Source organism: Oncorhynchus mykiss, chromosome 2 (genome assembly GCF_013265735.2).
Source record: "Oncorhynchus mykiss isolate Arlee chromosome 2, USDA_OmykA_1.1, whole genome shotgun sequence".
NCBI classification, from domain to species: domain Eukaryota; kingdom Metazoa; phylum Chordata; class Actinopteri; order Salmoniformes; family Salmonidae; genus Oncorhynchus; species Oncorhynchus mykiss.
Window position 1 is genome coordinate 10,773,705 of NC_048566.1, and position 20,055 is coordinate 10,793,759.

General features: G+C 51.9%; 1 protein-coding gene across 1 annotated transcript in view; it reads right to left on the reverse strand.

The window, feature by feature from the left end:
• eif3h (eukaryotic translation initiation factor 3 subunit H) overlaps positions 1-20,055 on the reverse strand; it is a gene marked incomplete at its 3' end in the record, with an annotated part of 71,490 nt that overhangs the window by 36,961 nt on the left and 14,474 nt on the right.

Sequence of the window (20,055 nt, forward strand, 5' to 3'; positions counted from 1 at the left end):
ACCGGTACAGAGTCAATGTGGAGGCTATATACAGGGGGTACCGGTACAGAGTCAATGTGGAGGCTATATACAGGGGGTACCGGTACATAGTCAATGTGGAGGCTATATACAGGGGGTTACTGTACAGAGTCAATGTGGAGGCTATATACAGGGTATTACGGTACAGAGTCAATGTGGAGGCTATATACAGGGGGTACTGGTACAGAGTCAATGTGGAGGCTATATACACGGGGTACCGGTACAGAGTCAATGTGGAGGCTATATACAGGGGGTACCGGTACAGAGTCAATGTGGAGGCTATATACAGGGGGTACCGGTACAGAGTCAATGTGGAGGCTATATACAGGGGGTACCAGTACAGAGTCAATGTGGAGGCTATATACAGGGGGTACCGGTACAGAGTCAATGTGGAGGCTATATACAGGGGGTACCGGTACAGAGTCAATGTGGAGGCTATATACAGGGGGTACCAGTACAGAGTCAATGTGGAGGCTATATACAGGGGGTACCGGTACAGAGTCAATGTGGAGGCTATATACAGGGGGTACCGGTACAGAGTCAATGTGGAGACTATATACAGGGGGTACCGGTACAGAGTCAATGTGGAGGCTATATACAGGGGGTACCGGTACAGAGTCAATGTGCGGGGGTACAGGGGGTACAGGGGACTATGTAATAAATAACGAGTAGCAGCAGTGTATAAACAAAGATATATTCATCATCATCATCATCATCACTACACACCATGACAACAGGAAGTCTGATTCTCAAACCACCTCTTTCTAACCAGGAACCTGCTGCTGTGACCAGGGGCTGAGACCGGGGCTGAGACCGGGGGCTGAGACCGGGGCTGAGACCGGGGGCTGAGACCGGGGGGATGAGACCGGGGGCTGAGACCGGGGGCTGAGACCGGGGGCTGAGACCGGAGGCTGAGACCGGAGGCTGAGACCGGAGGCTGAGACCAGGGCTGTGACCAGGGCTGTGACCAGGGCTGTGACCAGGGCTGTGACCAGGGCTGTGACCAGGGCTGTGACTGACTGACGCCCTGGCCCACTGCTTTAGGTATTATTCATACTAAATGTTGTCAGTCCCTCTATGGTCACATAGAGGTATTCCATAGACCGGGCACTCGCTTTGAGTCAGACCCCTGTGGGTTTTCCTAGAGGTCCTGGTCAACAGTAGTGTTGAGTCAGACCCCTGTGGGTTTTCCTATAGGTCCTGGTCAACAGTAGTGTTGAGTCAGACCCCTGTGGGTTTTCCTATAGGTCCTGGTCAACAGTAGTTGAGTCAGACCCCTGTGGGTTTTCCTATAGGTCAAGGTCAACAGTAGTGTTGAGTCAGACCCCTGTGGGTTTTCCTATAGGTCCTGGTCAACAGTAGTGGTCCTGGTCAACAGTAGTGTTGAGTCAGACCCCTGTGGGTTTTCCTATAGGTCCTGGTCAACAGTAGTGTTGAGTCAGACCCCTGTGGGTTTTCCTATAGGTCCTGGTCAACAGTAGTGTTGAGTCAGACCCCTGTGGGTTTTCCTATAGGTCCTGGTCAACAGTAGTGGTCCTGGTCAACAGTAGTGTTGAGTCAGACCCCTGTGGGTTTTCCTATAGGTCCTGGTCAACAGTAGTGTTGAGTCAGACCCCTGTGGGTTTTCCTATAGGTCCTGGTCAACAGTAGATGAGTCAGACCCCTGTGGGTTTTCCTATAGGTCCTGGTCAACAGTAGTGTTGAGTCAGACCCCTGTGGGTTTTCCTAGAGATCCTGGTCAACAGTAGTGTTGAGTCAGACCCTTGTGGGTTTTCCTATAGGTCCTGGTCAACAGTGTGTGCGTTTCCGTATCTGTGTGTGTGATCAGTGTGTGCGTTTCCGTATCTGTGTGTGTGTGTGTGTGTGTGTGTGTTTGTGTGTGTGTGTGTTTCCGTATCTGTGTGCGTGTGTGTGTGTGTCTCAGCACCCCTGCAGCAGACAGGGTGGCAGCTCTCCACAGAGCCTTGCTTAACTAAGATTAATTACAGCCAATCAGAGGAACCAGGTGGAACAGAGGAGAACAGGTGAGAGGAGCCACTGAGTCCATTAGAAACGGAGTGGGGGGAAATTAACCCTCGCCTCACCAACAACTCCCTGTTCCTTTACTTCCAGCAGGACACACATTTATCACCGTGCTACAGACATGTGGATGCTGCAGAACAGCAGCTCCCCCTGGCTCTCTAGCTCTCTCTCCACCCCAGTCTCTCCAGCTCTCTCTCCGCCAGTCTCTCCAGCTCTCTCTCCGCCAGTCTCTCCAGCTCTCTCTCCGCCAGTCTCTCCGCCAGTCTCTCCAGCTCTCTCTCCGCCAGTCTCTCCAGCTCTCTCTCCGCCAGTCTCTCCAGCTCTCTCTCCGGCAGTCTCTCCAGCTCTCTCTCCGCCAGTCTCTCTAGCTCTCTCTCCAGCTCTCTCTCCGCCAGTCTCTCCAGCTCTCTCTCCGGCAGTCTCTCCAGCTCTCTCTCCGCCAGTCTCTCTAGCTCTCTCTCCAGCTCTCTCTCCGCCAGTCTCTCTAGCTCTCTCTCCCCGTCCCTAGCTCTCTCTCCCCGTCTCTAGCTCTCTCTGCCCCCCGTCTCTAGCTCTCTGCCCCCCGTCTCTAGCTCTCTCTGCCCCCCGTCTCTAGCTCTCTCTGCCCCCCGTCTCTAGCTCTCTCTCCCCCCGTCTCTAGCTCTCTCTCCCCCCGTCTCTAGCTCTCTCTCCCCCCCGTCTCTAGCTCTCTCTCCCCCCCGTCTCTAGCTCTCTCTCCCCCCCGTCTCTAGCTCTCTCTCCCCCCCGTCTCTAGCTCTCTCTCCCCCCCGTCTCTAGCTCTCTCTCCCCCCCGTCTCTAGCTCTCTCTCCCCCCCGTCTCTAGCTCTCTCTCCCCCCCGTCTCTAGCTCTCTCTCCCCCCCGTCTCTAGCTCTCTCTCCCCCCCGTCTCTAGCTCTCTCTCCCCCCCGTCTCTAGCTCTCTCTCCCCCCCGTCTCTAGCTCTCTCTCCCCCCCGTCTCTAGCTCTCTCTCCCCCCCGTCTCTAGCTCTCTCTCCCCCCCGTCTCTAGCTCTCTCTCCCCCCCGTCTCTAGCTCTCTCTCCCCCCCGTCTCTAGCTCTCTCTCCCCCCCGTCTCTAGCTCTCTCTCCCCCCCGTCTCTAGCTCTCTCTCCCCCCCGTCTCTAGCTCTCTCTCCCCCCCGTCTCTAGCTCTCTCTCCCCCCCGTCTCTAGCTCTCTCTCCCCCCCGTCTCTAGCTCTCTCTCCCCCCTGTCTCTAGCTCTCTCTCCCCCCCGTCTCTAGCTCTCTCCCCCCCCGTCTCTAGCTCTCTCTCCCCCCCGTCTCTAGCTCTCTCCCCCCCCGTCTCTAGCTCTCTCCCCCCCGTCTCTAGCTCTCTCCCCCCCGTCTCTAGCTCTCTCTCCCCCCGTCTCTTGCTCTCTCTCCCCCCCGTCCCTAGCTCTCTCTCCCTGTCTCTAGCTCTCTGACCGACGGTGTCCTTGTGATGGTGTTAGTGCTTTCTCTTTCTGTCTATTGAAGAACATAATTCCTTTATTGAGTAAAGACTCCACAATATGAGTATGACTAACATGTAGTGGGTTGGTCATATTACACAAGCTGCACCGGCAAGCAGCCACCCTGGGGCCCGGCAGACACCCTAGGGCCCGGCAGACACCCTGGGGCCCGGCAGACACCCTAGGGCCCGGCAGACACCTACTTCATTGATTACATTTCAAACAGGAAACAGCAAGCCAGCGGACCTGTGTGTTCAAATGCGTTTTGTTTTTGCTTGAGCCTGGAGAGGCAGAAAGACCAGGTTCCCAGTTCAGAAACTATTATATTTGGTCCATGGCACCAGGACAATCAAGCACAGCTAAAATATTTGAAATTATTTCAAATAGTACTTGAACCCAGGTCTGGTAACCAGCCCTCAGAAGTGGGTCGGGTTGGCCGGCTTGGGACCGTTCAGGACACTCTGGTGCCATGCGGCTGGGCCGGTGGGCCAATACAAAATAGCAGTTTCTTCCTCAAGTTGACTTCTTTTGAAGGACACTGACAAATGATTTGAATTAGCGAAGCTCAGAGAGAGAAAACAAGACTGAATCAATGATCTAATGGATGTGTAACTCGGAAGGAAGGAAGGAAGGAAGATACATTACGAAAGGAGAATTAAGTTAATGCATATTGGATACTGAATGTTGGGAGAGAAAGGAGAGAGAGAGAAAAGGGAGAGATAATGGGTAGAACAGTTGAAGAGATCATGTCTGATCAAACTAATCCCTTGACTTAAAATAAACACCCTGAAAAGAGAGAGAGGTGTGTGCTTGTTCTTCTGTGCATCCGGGGGCGTGTGTGTGAGGGTGTGTGTGTGTGTGTCTCCAGTCCCCACAATTACTGCAGCAGAGAGAGATGGAGGGAGAGATGGAGGGAGAGGGCAAACCTCTGAACCAGCAGTCAGCAGTGATCTAATCAAGGCGGTTACATTCAGTTATTATTCATGTTTCCCTGCCAGACTCATCTGTCCTGGATTATAGCTGTCAACTACACTGAACCCTCACGCTATACTGTAGAGGCTAGATAGAACCCTCACGCTATACTGTAGAGGCTAGATAGAACCCTCACGCTATACTGTAGAGGCTAGATAGAACCCTCACGCTATACTGTAGAGGCTAGATAGAACCCTCACATTATACTGTAGAGGCTAGATAGAACCCTCACGCTATACTGTAGAGGCTAGATAGAACCCTCACGCTATACTGTAGAGGCTAGATAGAACCCTCACATTATACTGTAGAGGCTAGATAGAACCCTCACATTATACTGTAGAGGCTAGATAGAACCCTCACGCTATACTGTAGAGGCTAGATAGAACCCTCACATTATACTGTAGAGGCTAGATAGAACCCTCACGCTATATTGTAGAGGCTAGATAGAACCCTCACGCTATACTGTAGAGGCTAGATAGAACCCTCACGCTATACTGTAGAGGCTAGATAGAACCCTCACACTATACTGTAGAGGCTAGATAGAACCCCCACACTATACTGTAGAGGCTAGATAGAACCCCCACACTATACTGTAGAGGCTAGATAGAACACTCACATTATACTGTAGTGGTGTGGAGGTGTAGAGGCTAGATAGAACCCTCACATTATGCTGTAGAGGCTAGATAGAACCCTCACACTATACTGTAGTGGTGTGGAGGTGTAGAGGATAGATAGAACCCTCACATTATGCTGTAGAGGCTAGATAGAACCCTCACACTATACTGTAGAGGCTAGATAGAACCCTCACACTATACTGTAGAGGCTAGATAGAACCCCCACACTATACTGTAGAGGCTAGATAGAACACTCACATTATACTGTAGTGGTGTGGAGGTGTAGAGGCTAGATAGAACCCTCACATTATGCTGTAGAGGCTAGATAGAACCCTCACACTATACTGTAGAGGCTAGATAGAACCCTCACGCTATACTGTAGAGGCTAGATAGAACCCTCACACTATACTGTAGAGGCTAGATAGAACACTCACATTATACTGTAGTGGTGTGGAGGTGTAGAGGCTAGATAGAACCCTCACATTATGCTGTAGAGGCTAGATAGAACCCTCACACTATACTGTAGAGGCTAGATAGAACCCTCACGCTATACTGTAGAGACTAGATAGAACCCTCACACTATACTGTAGAGGCTAGATAGAACCCTCACGCTATACTGTAGAGGCTAGATAGAACCCTCACATACTGTAGAGGCTAGATAGAACCCTCACACTATACTGTAGAGGCTAGATAGAACCCCCACACTATACTGTAGAGGCTAGATAGAACACTCACATTATACTGTAGTGGTGTGGAGGTGTAGAGGCTAGATAGAACCCTCACATTATGCTGTAGAGGCTAGATAGAACCCTCACACTATACTGTAGAGGCTAGATAGAACCCTCACAATATACTGTAGAGGCTAGATAGAACCCTCACACTATACTGTAGAGGCTAGATAGAACCCCCACACTATACTGTAGAGGCTAGATAGAACACTCACATTATACTGTAGTGGTGTGGAGGTGTAGAGGCTAGATAGAACCCTCACATTATGCTGTAGAGGCTAGATAGAACACTCACACTATACTGTAGAGGCTAGATAGAACCCTCACGCTATACTGTAGAGGCTAGATAGAACCCTCACACTATACTGTAGAGGCTAGATAGAACCCTCACGCTATACTGTAGAGGCTAGATAGAACCCTCACGCTATACTGTAGAGGCTAGATAGAACCCTCACACTATACTGTAGAGGCTAGATAGAACCCTCACACTATACTGTAGTGGTGTGGAGGTGTAGAGGCTAGATAGAACCCTCACATTATACTGTAGTGGTGTGGAGGTGTAGAGGCTAGATAGAACCCTCACATTATGCTGTAGAGGCTAGATAGAACACTCACACTATACTGTAGAGGCTAGATAGAACCCTCACACTATACTGTAGAGGCTAGATAGAACCCCCACACTATACTGTAGAGGCTAGATAGAACACTCACATTATACTGTAGTGGTGTGGAGGTGTAGAGGCTAGATAGAACCCTCACATTATGCTGTAGAGGCTAGATAGAACCCTCACACTATACTGTAGAGGCTAGATAGAACCCTCACGCTATACTGTAGAGGCTAGATAGAACCCTCACACTATACTGTAGAGGCTAGATAGAACACTCACATTATACTGTAGTGGTGTGGAGGTGTAGAGGCTAGATAGAACCCTCACATTATGCTGTAGAGGCTAGATAGAACCCTCACACTATACTGTAGAGGCTAGATAGAACCCTCACGCTATACTGTAGAGGCTAGATAGAACCCTCACACTATACTGTAGAGGCTAGATAGAACCCTCACGCTATACTGTAGAGGCTAGATAGAACCCTCACACTATACAGTAGAGGCTAGATAGAACCCTCACGCTATACTGTAGAGGCTAGATAGAACCCTCACGCTATACTGTAGAGGCTAGATAGAACCCTCACACTATACTGTAGAGGCTAGATAGAACCCTCACACTATACTGTAGAGGCTAGATAGAACCCTCACATTATGCTGTAGAGGCTAGATAGAACCCTCACACTATACTGTAGAGGCTAGATAGAACCCCCACACTATACTGTAGAGGCTAGATAGAACCCTCACGCTATACTGTAGAGGCTAGATAGAACCCTCACATACTGTAGAGGCTAGATAGAACCCTCACGCTATACTGTAGAGGCTAGATAGAACCCTCACACTATACTGTAGAGGCTAGATAGAACCCCCACACTATACTGTAGAGGCTAGATAGAACACTCACATTATACTGTAGTGGTGTGGAGGTGTAGAGGCTAGATAGAACCCTCACATTATGCTGTAGAGGCTAGATAGAACCCTCACACTATACTGTAGAGGCTAGATAGAACCCTCACGCTATACTGTAGAGGCTAGATAGAACCCTCACACTATACTGTAGAGGCTAGATAGAACCCCCACACTATACTGTAGAGGCTAGATAGAACACTCACATTATACTGTAGTGGTGTGGAGGTGTAGAGGCTAGATAGAACCCTCACATTATGCTGTAGAGGCTAGATAGAACACTCACACTATACTGTAGAGGCTAGATAGAACCCTCACGCTATACTGTAGAGGCTAGATAGAACCCTCACACTATACTGTAGAGGCTAGATAGAACCCTCACGCTATACTGTAGAGGCTAGATAGAACCCTCACGCTATACTGTAGAGGCTAGATAGAACCCTCACACTATACTGTAGAGGCTAGATAGAACCCTCACACTATACTGTAGAGGCTAGATAGAACCCTCACATTATGCTGTAGAGGCTAGATAGAACCCTCACACTATACTGTATAGGCTAGATAGAACCCCCACACTATACTGTAGAGGCTAGATAGAACCCTCACGCTATACTGTAGAGGCTAGATAGAACCCTCACATTATACTGTAGTGGTGTGGAGGTGTATAGGCTAGATAGAACCCTCACATTATACTGTAGTGGTGTGGAGGTGTAGAGGCTAGATAGAACCCTCACATTATACTGTAGTGGTGTGGAGGTGTAGAGGCTAGATAGAGACAGCCCGTTGGAGCCGGGGACAGAGAGGAGACGGCCCGTTGGAGCCGGGGACAGAGAGGAGACGGCCCGTTGGAGCCGGGGACAGAGAGGAGACGGCCCGTTGGAGCCGGGGACAGAGAGGAGACGGCCCGTTGGAGCCGGGGACAGAGAGGAGACGGCCCGTTGGAGCCGGGGACAGAGAGGAGACGGCCCGTTGGAGCCGGGGACAGAGAGGAGACGGCCCGTTGGAGCCGGGGACAGAGAGGAGACGGCCCGTTGGAGCCGGGGACAGAGAGGAGACGGCCCGTTGGAGCCGTGGACAGAGAGGAGACGGCCCCTTGGAGCCGGGGACAGAGAGGAGACGGCCCCTTGGAGCCGGGGACAGAGAGGAGACGGCCCGTTGGAGCCGGGGACAGAGAGGAGACGGCCCGTTGGAGCCGGGGACAGAGAGGAGACGGCCCGTTGGAGCCGGGGACAGAGAGGAGACGGCCCGTTGGAGCCGTGGACAGAGAGGAGACGGCCCCTTGGAGCCGGGGACAGAGAGGAGACGGCCCCTTGGAGCCGGGGACAGAGAGGAGACGGCCCGTTGGAGCCGGGGACAGAGAGGAGACGGCCCGTTGGAGCCGGGGACAGAGAGGAGACGGCCCGTTGGAGCCGGGGACAGAGAGGAGACGGCCCGTTGGAGCCGGGGACAGAGAGGAGACGGCCCGTTGGAGCCGGGGACAGAGAGGAGACGGCCCGTTGGAGCCGGGGACAGAGCAGTGTTTCTCCTCATATTAAAAACAACTTGATCCAGAACACCGATCCTGTTCCATGGAACAGTAGACAGGGCCCCTCCGTGTTAAGGGCTACAGAGGAGACGGGGCCCCTCGGTGTTAAGGGCTACAGAGGAGACGGGCCTCCTCTCCTCCACTCTGGGTTCCTCCGTGTTAAGGACTACAGAGGAGACGGGGCCCCTCCATAAGAGCAGGGTTCCTCCGTTAAGTATTCCTCTCCATAATTACAGCTCCCCCAAATAAATACTGCCCTTGTTTTGGGGTGGCTTCACTGCAGTGCCATAAACTACATTTGGGCATTTAAGTGCATTCATTTGGCCAATTAAAACAAATGCCAAAATGATAATTCACTCTGCCTGTTCCCTCCATGTCACCATTTTCCTCTCTCTCCCAGTCTCTATCTTTCTCTCACACTTTCCGTCTCCCCCTCTCTTAGTCCCCCCGTCGCTCTCTTTACTCAAATCTGGTTAAAATATTTCCGTTCCTTAATTAAACCTCTGTAGAGATTACAGAGAGGGTAGGTTGGGTGGAACACTGTGGAACTGGGTTCCCTGGCTGGGTTCCCAGTCTCTCTCTCTGCCCCACCTCCATCCCCATAACCCAGTCTCTCTCTCTGCCCCATCTCCCTCCCCATAACCCAGTCTCTCTCTCTCTCTGCCCCATCTCCCTCCCCATAACCCAGTCTCTCTCTCGCTCTGCCCCATCTCCCTCCCCATAACCCAGTCTCTCTCTCGCTCTGCCCCATCTCCCTCCCCATAACCCAGTCTCTCTCTCGCTCTGCCCCATCTCCCTCCCCATAACCCAGTCTCTCTCTCTCTCTGCCCCATCTCCCTCCCCATAACCCAGTCTCTCTCTCTCTGCCCCATCTCCCTCCCCATAACCCAGTCTCTCTCTCTCTGCCCCATCTCCCTCCCCATAACCCAGTCTCTCTCTCTGCCCCATCTCCCTCCCCATAACCCAGTCTCTCTCTCTCTGCCCCATCTCCCTCCCCATAACCCAGTCTCTCTCTCTCTGCCCCATCTCCCTCCCCATAACCCAGTCTCTCTCTCTCTGCCCCATCTCCCTCCCCATAACCCAGTCTCTCTCTCTCTGCCCCATCTCCCTCCCCATAACCCAGTCTCTCTCTCTCTGCCCCATCTCCCTCCCCATAACCCAGTCTCTCTCTCTCTGCCCAATCTCCCTCCCCATAACCCAGTCTCTCTCTCTGCCCCATAACCCAGTCTCTCTCTCTGCCCCATCTCCCTCCCCATAACCCAGTCTCTCTCTCTGCCCCATAACCCAGTCTCTCTCTCTCTGCCCCATCTCCCTCCCCATAACCCAGTCTCTCTCTCTCTGCCCCATCTCCCTCCCCATAACCCAGTCTCTCTCTCTCTGCCCCATCTCCCTCCCCATAACCCAGTCTCTCTCTCTGCCCCATCTCCCTCCCCATAACCCAGTCTCTCTCTCTCTGCCCCATCTCCCTCCCCATAACCCAGTCTCTCTCTCTCTGCCCCATCTCCCTCCCCATAACCCAGTCTCTCTCTCTCTGCCCCATCTCCCTCCCCATAACCCAGTCTCTCTCTCGCTCTGCCCCATCTCCCTCCCCATAACCCAGTCTCTCTCTCGCTCTGCCCCATCTCCCTCCCCATAACCCAGTCTCTCTCTCTCTCTGCCCCATCTCCCTCCCCATAACCCAGTCTCTCTCTCTCTGCCCCATCTCCCTCCCCATAACCCAGTCTCTCTCTCTCTGCCCCATCTCCCTCCCCATAACCCAGTCTCTCTCTCTGCCCCATCTCCCTCCCCATAACCCAGTCTCTCTCTCTCTGCCCCATCTCCCTCCCCATAACCCAGTCTCTCTCTCTCTGCCCCATCTCCCTCCCCATAACCCAGTCTCTCTCTCTCTGCCCCATCTCCCTCCCCATAACCCAGTCTCTCTCTCTCTGCCCCATCTCCCTCCCCATAACCCAGTCTCTCTCTCTCTGCCCCATCTCCCTCCCCATAACCCAGTCTCTCTCTCTCTGCCCCATCTCCCTCCCCATAACCCAGTCTCTCTCTCTCTGCCCCATCTCCCTCCCCATAACCCAGTCTCTCTCTCTCTGCCCCATCTCCCTCCCCATAACCCAGTCTCTCTCTCTCTGCCCCATCTCCCTCCCCATAACCCAGTCTCTCTCTCTCTGCCCCATCTCCCTCCCCATAACCCAGTCTCTCTCTCTCTGCCCCATCTCCCTCCCCATAACCCAGTCTCTCTCTCTCTGCCCCATCTCCCTCCCCATAACCCAGTCTCTCTCTGTCCCATCTCCCTCCCCATAACCCAGTCTCTCTCTCTCTGCCCCATCTCCCTCCCCATAACCCAGTCTCTCTCTCGCTCTGCCCCATCTCCCTCCCCATAACCCAGTCTCTCTCTCTGCCCCATCTCCCTCCCCATAACCCAGTCTCTCTCTCTCTGCCCCATCTCCCTCCCCATAACCCAGTCTCTCTCTCTCTGCCCCATCTCCCTCCCCATAACCCAGTCTCTCTCTCTGCCCCATCTCCCTCCCCATAACCCAGTCTCTCTCTCTCTGCCCCATCTCCCTCCCCATAACCCAGTCTCTCTCTCTCTGCCCCATCTCCCTCCCCATAACCCAGTCTCTCTCTCTCTGCCCCATCTCCCTCCCCATAACCCAGTCTCTCTCTCGCTCTGCCCCATCTCCCTCCCCATAACCCAGTCTCTCTCTCGCTCTGCCCCATCTCCCTCCCCATAACCCAGTCTCTCTCTCTCTCTGCCCCATCTCCCTCCCCATAACCCAGTCTCTCTCTCTCTGCCCCATCTCCCTCCCCATAACCCAGTCTCTCTCTCTCTGCCCCATCTCCCTCCCCATAACCCAGTCTCTCTCTCTGCCCCATCTCCCTCCCCATAACCCAGTCTCTCTCTCTCTGCCCCATCTCCCTCCCCATAACCCAGTCTCTCTCTCTCTGCCCCATCTCCCTCCCCATAACCCAGTCTCTCTCTCTCTGCCCCATCTCCCTCCCCATAACCCAGTCTCTCTCTCTCTGCCCCATCTCCCTCCCCATAACCCAGTCTCTCTCTCTCTGCCCCATCTCCCTCCCCATAACCCAGTCTCTCTCTCTCTGCCCCATCTCCCTCCCCATAACCCAGTCTCTCTCTCTCTGCCCCATCTCCCTCCCCATAACCCAGTCTCTCTCTCTCTGCCCCATCTCCCTCCCCATAACCCAGTCTCTCTCTCTCTGCCCCATCTCCCTCCCCATAACCCAGTCTCTCTCTCTCTGCCCCATCTCCCTCCCCATAACCCAGTCTCTCTCTCTCTGCCCCATCTCCCTCCCCATAACCCAGTCTCTCTCTGTCCCATCTCCCTCCCCATAACCCAGTCTCTCTCTCTCTGCCCCATCTCCCTCCCCATAACCCAGTCTCTCTCTCGCTCTGCCCCATCTCCCTCCCCATAACCCAGTCTCTCTCTCTGCCCCATCTCCCTCCCCATAACCCAGTCTCTCTCTCTCTGCCCCATCTCCCTCCCCATAACCCAGTCTCTCTCTCTGCCCCATCTCCCTCCCCATAACCCAGTCTCTCTCTCTCTGCCCCATCTCCCTCCCCATAACCCAGTCTCTCTCTCTCTGCCCCATCTCCCTCCCCATAACCCAGTCTCTCTCTCTCTGCCCCATCTCCCTCCCCATAACCCAGTCTCTCTCTCTCTGCCCCATCTCCCTCCCCATAACCCAGTCTCTCTCTCTCTGCCCCATCTCCCTCCCCATAACCCAGTCTCTCTCTCTCTCTCTGTCCCATCTCCCTCCCCATAACCCAGTCTCTCTCTCTCTCTCTGTCCCATCTCCCTCCCCATAACCCAGTCTCTCTCTCTCTGCCCAATCTCCCTCCCCATAACCCAGTCTCTCTCTCTCTGTCCCATCTCCCTCCCCATAACCCAGTCTCTCTCTCTCTGTCCCATCTCCCTCCCCATAACCCAGTCTCTCTCTCTCTGCCCCATCTCCCTCCCCATAACCCAGTCTCTCTCTCTCTGCCCCATCTCCCTCCCCATAACCCAGTCTCTCTCTCTCTGCCCAATCTCCCTCCCCATAACCCAGTCTCTCTCTCTCTGCCCAATCTCCCTCCCCATAACCCAGTATCTCTCTCTCTGTCCCATCTCCCTCCCCATAACCCAGTCTCTCTCTCTCTGTCCCATCTCCCTCCCCATAACCCAGTCTCTCTCTCTCTGTCCCATCTCCCTCCCCATAACCCAGTCTCTCTCTCTCTGCCCCATCTCCCTCCCCATAACCCAGTCTCTCTCTCTCTGCCCAATCTCCCTCCCCATAACCCAGTCTCTCTCTCTCTGCCCAATCTCCCTCCCCATAACCCAGTCTCTCTCTCTCTGCCCAATCTCCCTCCCCATAACCCAGTATCTCTCTCTCTGTCCCATCTCCCTCCCCATAACCCAGTCTCTCTCTCTCTGTCCCATCTCCCTCCCCATAACCCAGTCTCTCTCTCTCTGCCCCATCTCCCTCCCCATAACCCAGTCTCTCTCTCTCTGCCCAATCTCCCTCCCCATAACCCAGTCTCTCTCTCTCTGCCCAATCTCCCTCCCCATAACCCAGTCTCTCTCTCTCTGCCCAATCTCCCTCCCCATAACCCAGTCTCTCTCTCTCTGCCCCATCTCCCTCCCCATAACCCAGTCTCTCTCTCTCTGCCCCATCTCCCTCCCCATAACCCAGTCTCTCTCTCTCTGCCCCATCTCCCTCCCCATAACCCAGTCTCTCTCTCTCTGTCCCATCTCCCTCCCCATAACCCAGTCTCTCTCTCTCTGTCCCATCTCCCTCCCCATAACCCAGTCTCTCTCTCGCTCTGCCCCATCTCCCTCCCCATAACCCAGTCTCTCTCTCTGCCCCATCTCCCTCCCCATAACCCAGTCTCTCTCTCTCTGCCCCATCTCCCTCCCCATAACCCAGTCTCTCTCTCTGCCCCATCTCCCTCCCCATAACCCAGTCTCTCTCTCTCTGCCCCATCTCCCTCCCCATAACCCAGTCTCTCTCTCTCTGCCCCATCTCCCTCCCCATAACCCAGTCTCTCTCTCTCTGCCCCATCTCCCTCCCCATAACCCAGTCTCTCTCTCTCTGCCCCATCTCCCTCCCCATAACCCAGTCTCTCTCTCTCTGCCCCATCTCCCTCCCCATAACCCAGTCTCTCTCTCTCTCTCTGTCCCATCTCCCTCCCCATAACCCAGTCTCTCTCTCTCTCTCTGTCCCATCTCCCTCCCCATAACCCAGTCTCTCTCTCTCTGCCCAATCTCCCTCCCCATAACCCAGTCTCTCTCTCTCTGTCCCATCTCCCTCCCCATAACCCAGTCTCTCTCTCTCTGTCCCATCTCCCTCCCCATAACCCAGTCTCTCTCTCTCTGCCCCATCTCCCTCCCCATAACCCAGTCTCTCTCTCTCTGCCCCATCTCCCTCCCCATAACCCAGTCTCTCTCTCTCTGCCCAATCTCCCTCCCCATAACCCAGTCTCTCTCTCTCTGCCCAATCTCCCTCCCCATAACCCAGTATCTCTCTCTCTGTCCCATCTCCCTCCCCATAACCCAGTCTCTCTCTCTCTGTCCCATCTCCCTCCCCATAACCCAGTCTCTCTCTCTCTGTCCCATCTCCCTCCCCATAACCCAGTCTCTCTCTCTCTGCCCCATCTCCCTCCCCATAACCCAGTCTCTCTCTCTCTGCCCAATCTCCCTCCCCATAACCCAGTCTCTCTCTCTCTGCCCAATCTCCCTCCCCATAACCCAGTCTCTCTCTCTCTGCCCAATCTCCCTCCCCATAACCCAGTATCTCTCTCTCTGTCCCATCTCCCTCCCCATAACCCAGTCTCTCTCTCTCTGTCCCATCTCCCTCCCCATAACCCAGTCTCTCTCTCTCTGCCCCATCTCCCTCCCCATAACCCAGTCTCTCTCTCTCTGCCCAATCTCCCTCCCCATAACCCAGTCTCTCTCTCTCTGCCCAATCTCCCTCCCCATAACCCAGTCTCTCTCTCTCTGCCCAATCTCCCTCCCCATAACCCAGTCTCTCTCTCTCTGCCCCATCTCCCTCCCCATAACCCAGTCTCTCTCTCTCTGCCCCATCTCCCTCCCCATAACCCAGTCTCTCTCTCTCTGCCCCATCTCCCTCCCCATAACCCAGTCTCTCTCTCTCTGTCCCATCTCCCTCCCCATAACCCAGTCTCTCTCTCTCTGTCCCATCTCCCTCCCCATAACCCAGTCTCTCTCTCTCTGTCCCATCTCCCTCCCCATAACCCAGTCTCTCTCTCTGCCCCATCTCCCTCCCCATAACCCAGTCTCTCTCTCTCTGCCCAATCTCCCTCCCCATAACCCAGTCTCTCTCTCTCTGCCCAATCTCCCTCCCCATAACCCAGTCTCTCTCTCTCTGCCCAATCTCCCTCCCCATAACCCAGTCTCTCTCTCTCTGCCCCATCTCCCTCCCCATAACCCAGTCTCTCTCTCTCTGCCCCATCTCCCTCCCCATAACCCAGTCTCTCTCTCTCTGCCCAATCTCCCTCCCCATAACCCAGTCTCTCTCTCTCTGCCCCATCTCCCTCCCCATAACCCAGTCTCTCTCTCTCTGCCCCATCTCCCTCCCCATAACCCAGTCTCTCTCTGTCCCATCTCCCTCCCCATAACCCAGTCTCTCTCTCTCTGCCCCATCTCCCTCCCCATAACCCAGTCTCTCTCTCGCTCTGCCCCATCTCCCTCCCCATAACCCAGTCTCTCTCTCTGCCCCATCTCCCTCCCCATAACCCAGTCTCTCTCTCTCTGCCCCATCTCCCTCCCCATAACCCAGTCTCTCTCTGTCCCATCTCCCTCCCCATAACCCAGTCTCTCTCTCTCTGCCCCATCTCCCTCCCCATAACCCAGTCTCTCTCTCGCTCTGCCCCATCTCCCTCCCCATAACCCAGTCTCTCTCTCTGCCCCATCTCCCTCCCCATAACCCAGTCTCTCTCTCTCTGCCCCATCTCCCTCCCCATAACCCAGTCTCTCTCTGTCCCATCTCCCTCCCCATAACCCAGTCTCTCTCTCTCTCTCTCGTTGTTTAAAAAAAAAAAAAGTACTTCCATTGTCCTTCAAGAGCTGCTGAATGTCCTCTACTTTACATTTGGGTAAAGTTGTCAGGAATGTGCAACCCTGATTCTCCTTGCTGGTGGTCTCTGAGGACCCGTCTCCATCTACCCATCTGAGCCCAGTCTTATTCCAGTCACTCTTCACGTCTGAAACGTTTATACAATACCAAATCTGGAGATTATACAGAGGGTGGGTATACCCTGTCTGAGTACACAGTGTCCCAAATGGCACCCTATTCCCCATGTAGTGTACTACTTTAGACCAGAGCCCTATTCCCTATATAGTGCACTACTTTAGACCAGGGCCCTATTCCCTATATAGTGCACTACTTTAGACCAGGGCCCTATTCCCTATATAGTGCACTACTTTAGACCAGAGCCCTATTCCCTATATAGTGCACTACTTTAGACCAGGGCCCTATTCCCTATATAGTGCACTACTTTAGACCAGGGCCCTATTCCCCATGTAGTGCACTACTTTAGACCAGGGCCCTATTCCCTATGTAGTGCACTACTTTAGACCAACGCCCATAGAGAAACTCAGAGGGCCACTGGTCAAAAGTAGTGCACTACAGGCAGTGTGTGTGTTTACTGTGTGACACCAACTAGGCAGAGAGACGTGTTCCTGCAAAACCAACAAGAGGGAATCCACGTCAAAAACAGATTCGATATTAGCTACACAATTCCTAAACACACACACACACACACACTAAACACAGTCCCCTTTAAATAGAACTGGTGTCAGTTGCCTTTAGTACTGGGTGATACGGACAAAATATGATATCACAGAATAAACTAGACAAATTGACAGTATTTTACAGTATGTTATGTTTTTCAGATTATAAAAAGTCTAAATTTGCTTTATAAGTAGTGTATGACCTAATAAGGTATGTGTTGCCACTAAGTGATGTCATTAGAATGTATGTGTTGCCACTAAGTGATGTCATTAGAATGTATGCGTTGCCACTAAGTGATGTCATTAGAATGTATGTGTTGCCACTAAGTGATGTCAGTCTTTCTCCATTCTGATTGGTTTATACAGTCCAATTCAACTTTCATCCCCCAAAAATATATATTTTTGTTGCACTTTTCATCCAACTCTGCATTTCCTGCTCTCTTTTGAGATCATTTCCACACTGCTACGTAGGGCTGCACGATATGGGCAAACTATGAAAACCGTACTTTGAACCAAATGTTGCAATAACGATTCGACTTGTGATTTTGATCAAAACACTTTGGGTATACTGTTGGAAGTCATGGAAATATAAATGATTATTCTAATTATATAGTCAGAATATAAATAACAGTGGGGACTTTGAATACAGTGTAGTTTGACATGACAACGAATGAAAATGCCAGGGAGGAGTTATTGTGACAGGGTAGGAACCAAAGTGTTGATAAGTGTTTCTTAGGGGACCCTATAATCTTTGGCTACATTAAATGTTCTCTCTTAGCTACTTCATGTCGCTAACATATTCGTGCTTCTTGTATTCCTCTTTTGATTTAGAAGATACTGTTGAACAAACAACATGCTGATTTAGGTCTACACCATCACTGGTATTATCAGGCTGTATAGCTAGCTACGTTTGCTCTGACTCAGTACATTTATTAGCTAGCTACCTAGCGATTAGCATTAGCGGCTAACAAGGTCCCAACTTGCTAAGAAAAAAGACAAACTAGCTGTTTGCAGATGTAAGAAACACAAACTAATAGTGTCACTACAGAACACTAGTGGATTTATATTAAGATGCAAAGTGAAAACAGCATCGTTGTCATCAACATGGTTACATGCGCTGCATTGACCCGACTGAACTTAAGTGTCTCGTGGTCGAAGGGACAACAAATGATTGATTTCGGGTTGGGCCGGATTGGGTTCATGATGTGCGCAACGTTGTAGCCTGTAGACCAACTCGTGGCCATTGCTGTGGTGAGAGAGAGAGAGAGAGAGAGAGAGAGAGAAGTACTCCTCAATCTATCACAGAACCAGATGATATTTCAATGATCTCTCTCCTCCCTCGCCCCGCTCTGATAGATACGAGCCTGCACCTCTCATCTCTCTAGAGTTGAACTTCATTTATTTCCTGATAGAATCATAGCCATGGAAGGAAGGGACCTTCAGCATTTACTGCCTGATAGAGTCACAGCCATGGGAAGGAAGGGTCCTTCAGCATTTACTTCCTGATAGAGTCATAGCCATGGTTGGAAGGGTCCTTCAGCATTTACTTCCTGATAGAATCATAGCCAGAGGAAGGAAGGATCCTTCATCATTTACTTCCTGATAGAGTCATAGCCATGGTTGGAAGGGTCCTTCAGCATTTACTTCCTGATAGAGTCATAGCCATGGGAAGGAAGGGTCCTTCGTCATTTACTTCCTGATAGAGTCATAGCCATGGGAAGGAAGGGTCCTTCATCATTTACTTCCTGATAGAATAAATGAAATGAATAAATAAATAAATGAAATAATTCAGAATACTACACTAGGAGTGGGTCTATAATTTAGCCACGGAGGATCGATAGCTTATTTTTTTTTTTTAATAGCCTAGCTGTGGATTGTGTATAGTCCAATCACAAGGCATCGCCTACAGTCTGTAACGCTTAACAAATCTGTCAGTGAACAGCATTGCAGCAACAACAACAAAACAGGCCTTTAGCAATATTTAAAATAGAAATGGCGGGACAGCACAGTTTGGAGAGCTGCTGAGACAAAGACTGTATGTAGTCTACAAAAAATATATTTTATTAAAACTTCCAAATAGACCTATTGACTCGAACAGTGTTGTTTACCAAACTAAAACAAGAGAGAGACGGGCTTCAGGCACGAGCCCATTGGCCATCGCCTGTGAGCGAGCAGCACATCATTGGGTGAGTGGGTGAAACTAGAAAGCTTATTCGGGACTATAACATCCTCATATTGTACCATGCGTCTCTCTTCCACACACCTTGACTATTGATGGATTCAAGACCAGGTCGTTTTTTTAATGATCTCACATTCTCCATTTGTCAGAGTCAAAGCAACCAATCATTTGAGTATACATTTAAAAAAATATGTTAATTCTCCAGTCATGTATAATTACATAGAATTGCATTAAAATGAGTTTATAATTTATTTATTTTTAAAGTCTAATTTTTCCCAGACCCAAACAAACAAATCTTCAAGCGCCTCTACTGCCCTATACCACTTTAGCCTGTTTCTCTGCTGTCTGTTTAATTTCCATTTGTTTTGTACACTACAGGGCACCACTATTCTGTTGGGGTCATGGGTCACTGTCGTGCAGAGACTGGGCTTATTAGAACACATGACTGACCAATCAGCTGTGAGGAGCTGAGAGCTCTTACCACCCCAACAGTTGATATTCAGCAGATACATAAAATACAGCATTCATCAACAGCTTCTAGAATTCATCAGGTTTTAAACTTTTATATATGGATAGGCCTAGACTACAGAACAGCATTATTACAATATTCATTTAGTACTTTACCAACAAACGGTTTAAATAATGTACAGGTGTTGACAAGTGGCTCCATACCGTAGGCCTGACTAAACCTTTCTTTGCTAATAATGACATCACCGTGTCTGATATGAAAAAGACTGAAAAGCAGGTGGAATTGATGGGCTGGTCTGGTGGAGGCGTGACCTACTGAGACGGGTCTGTTGGAGGCGTGACCTACTGAGACGGGTCTGTTGGAGGCGTGACCTACTGAGACGGGTCTGGTGGAGGCGTGGCCTACTGAGACGGGTCTGGTGGAGGCGTGGCCCACTGAGGCGGGTCTGGTGGAGGCGTGGCCTACTGAGACGGGTCTGGTGGAGGCGTGGCCTACTGAGACGGGTCTGGTGGAGGCGTGACCTACTGAGACGGGTCTGGTGGAGGCGTGGCCTACTGAGACGGGTCTGGTGGAGGCGTGGCCTACTGAGACGGGTCTGGTGGAGGCGTGGCCTACTGAGACAGGTCTGGTGGAGGCGTGGCCTACTGACGTAGTCGACAGTGAGGGTTTATGGCAGGGGAAACGGACCTAAAAAAAAAAGGGAACCGGGCCACGGAAATCCCAGGATCTCCTGCAGGGGAACCCCATAGGGGGACTTATTAACGAAGGGGAGAGGCAGAGGACAAATCCTACCATCTGGGTGACAGCTATACACTCACTAGTAGTCACTA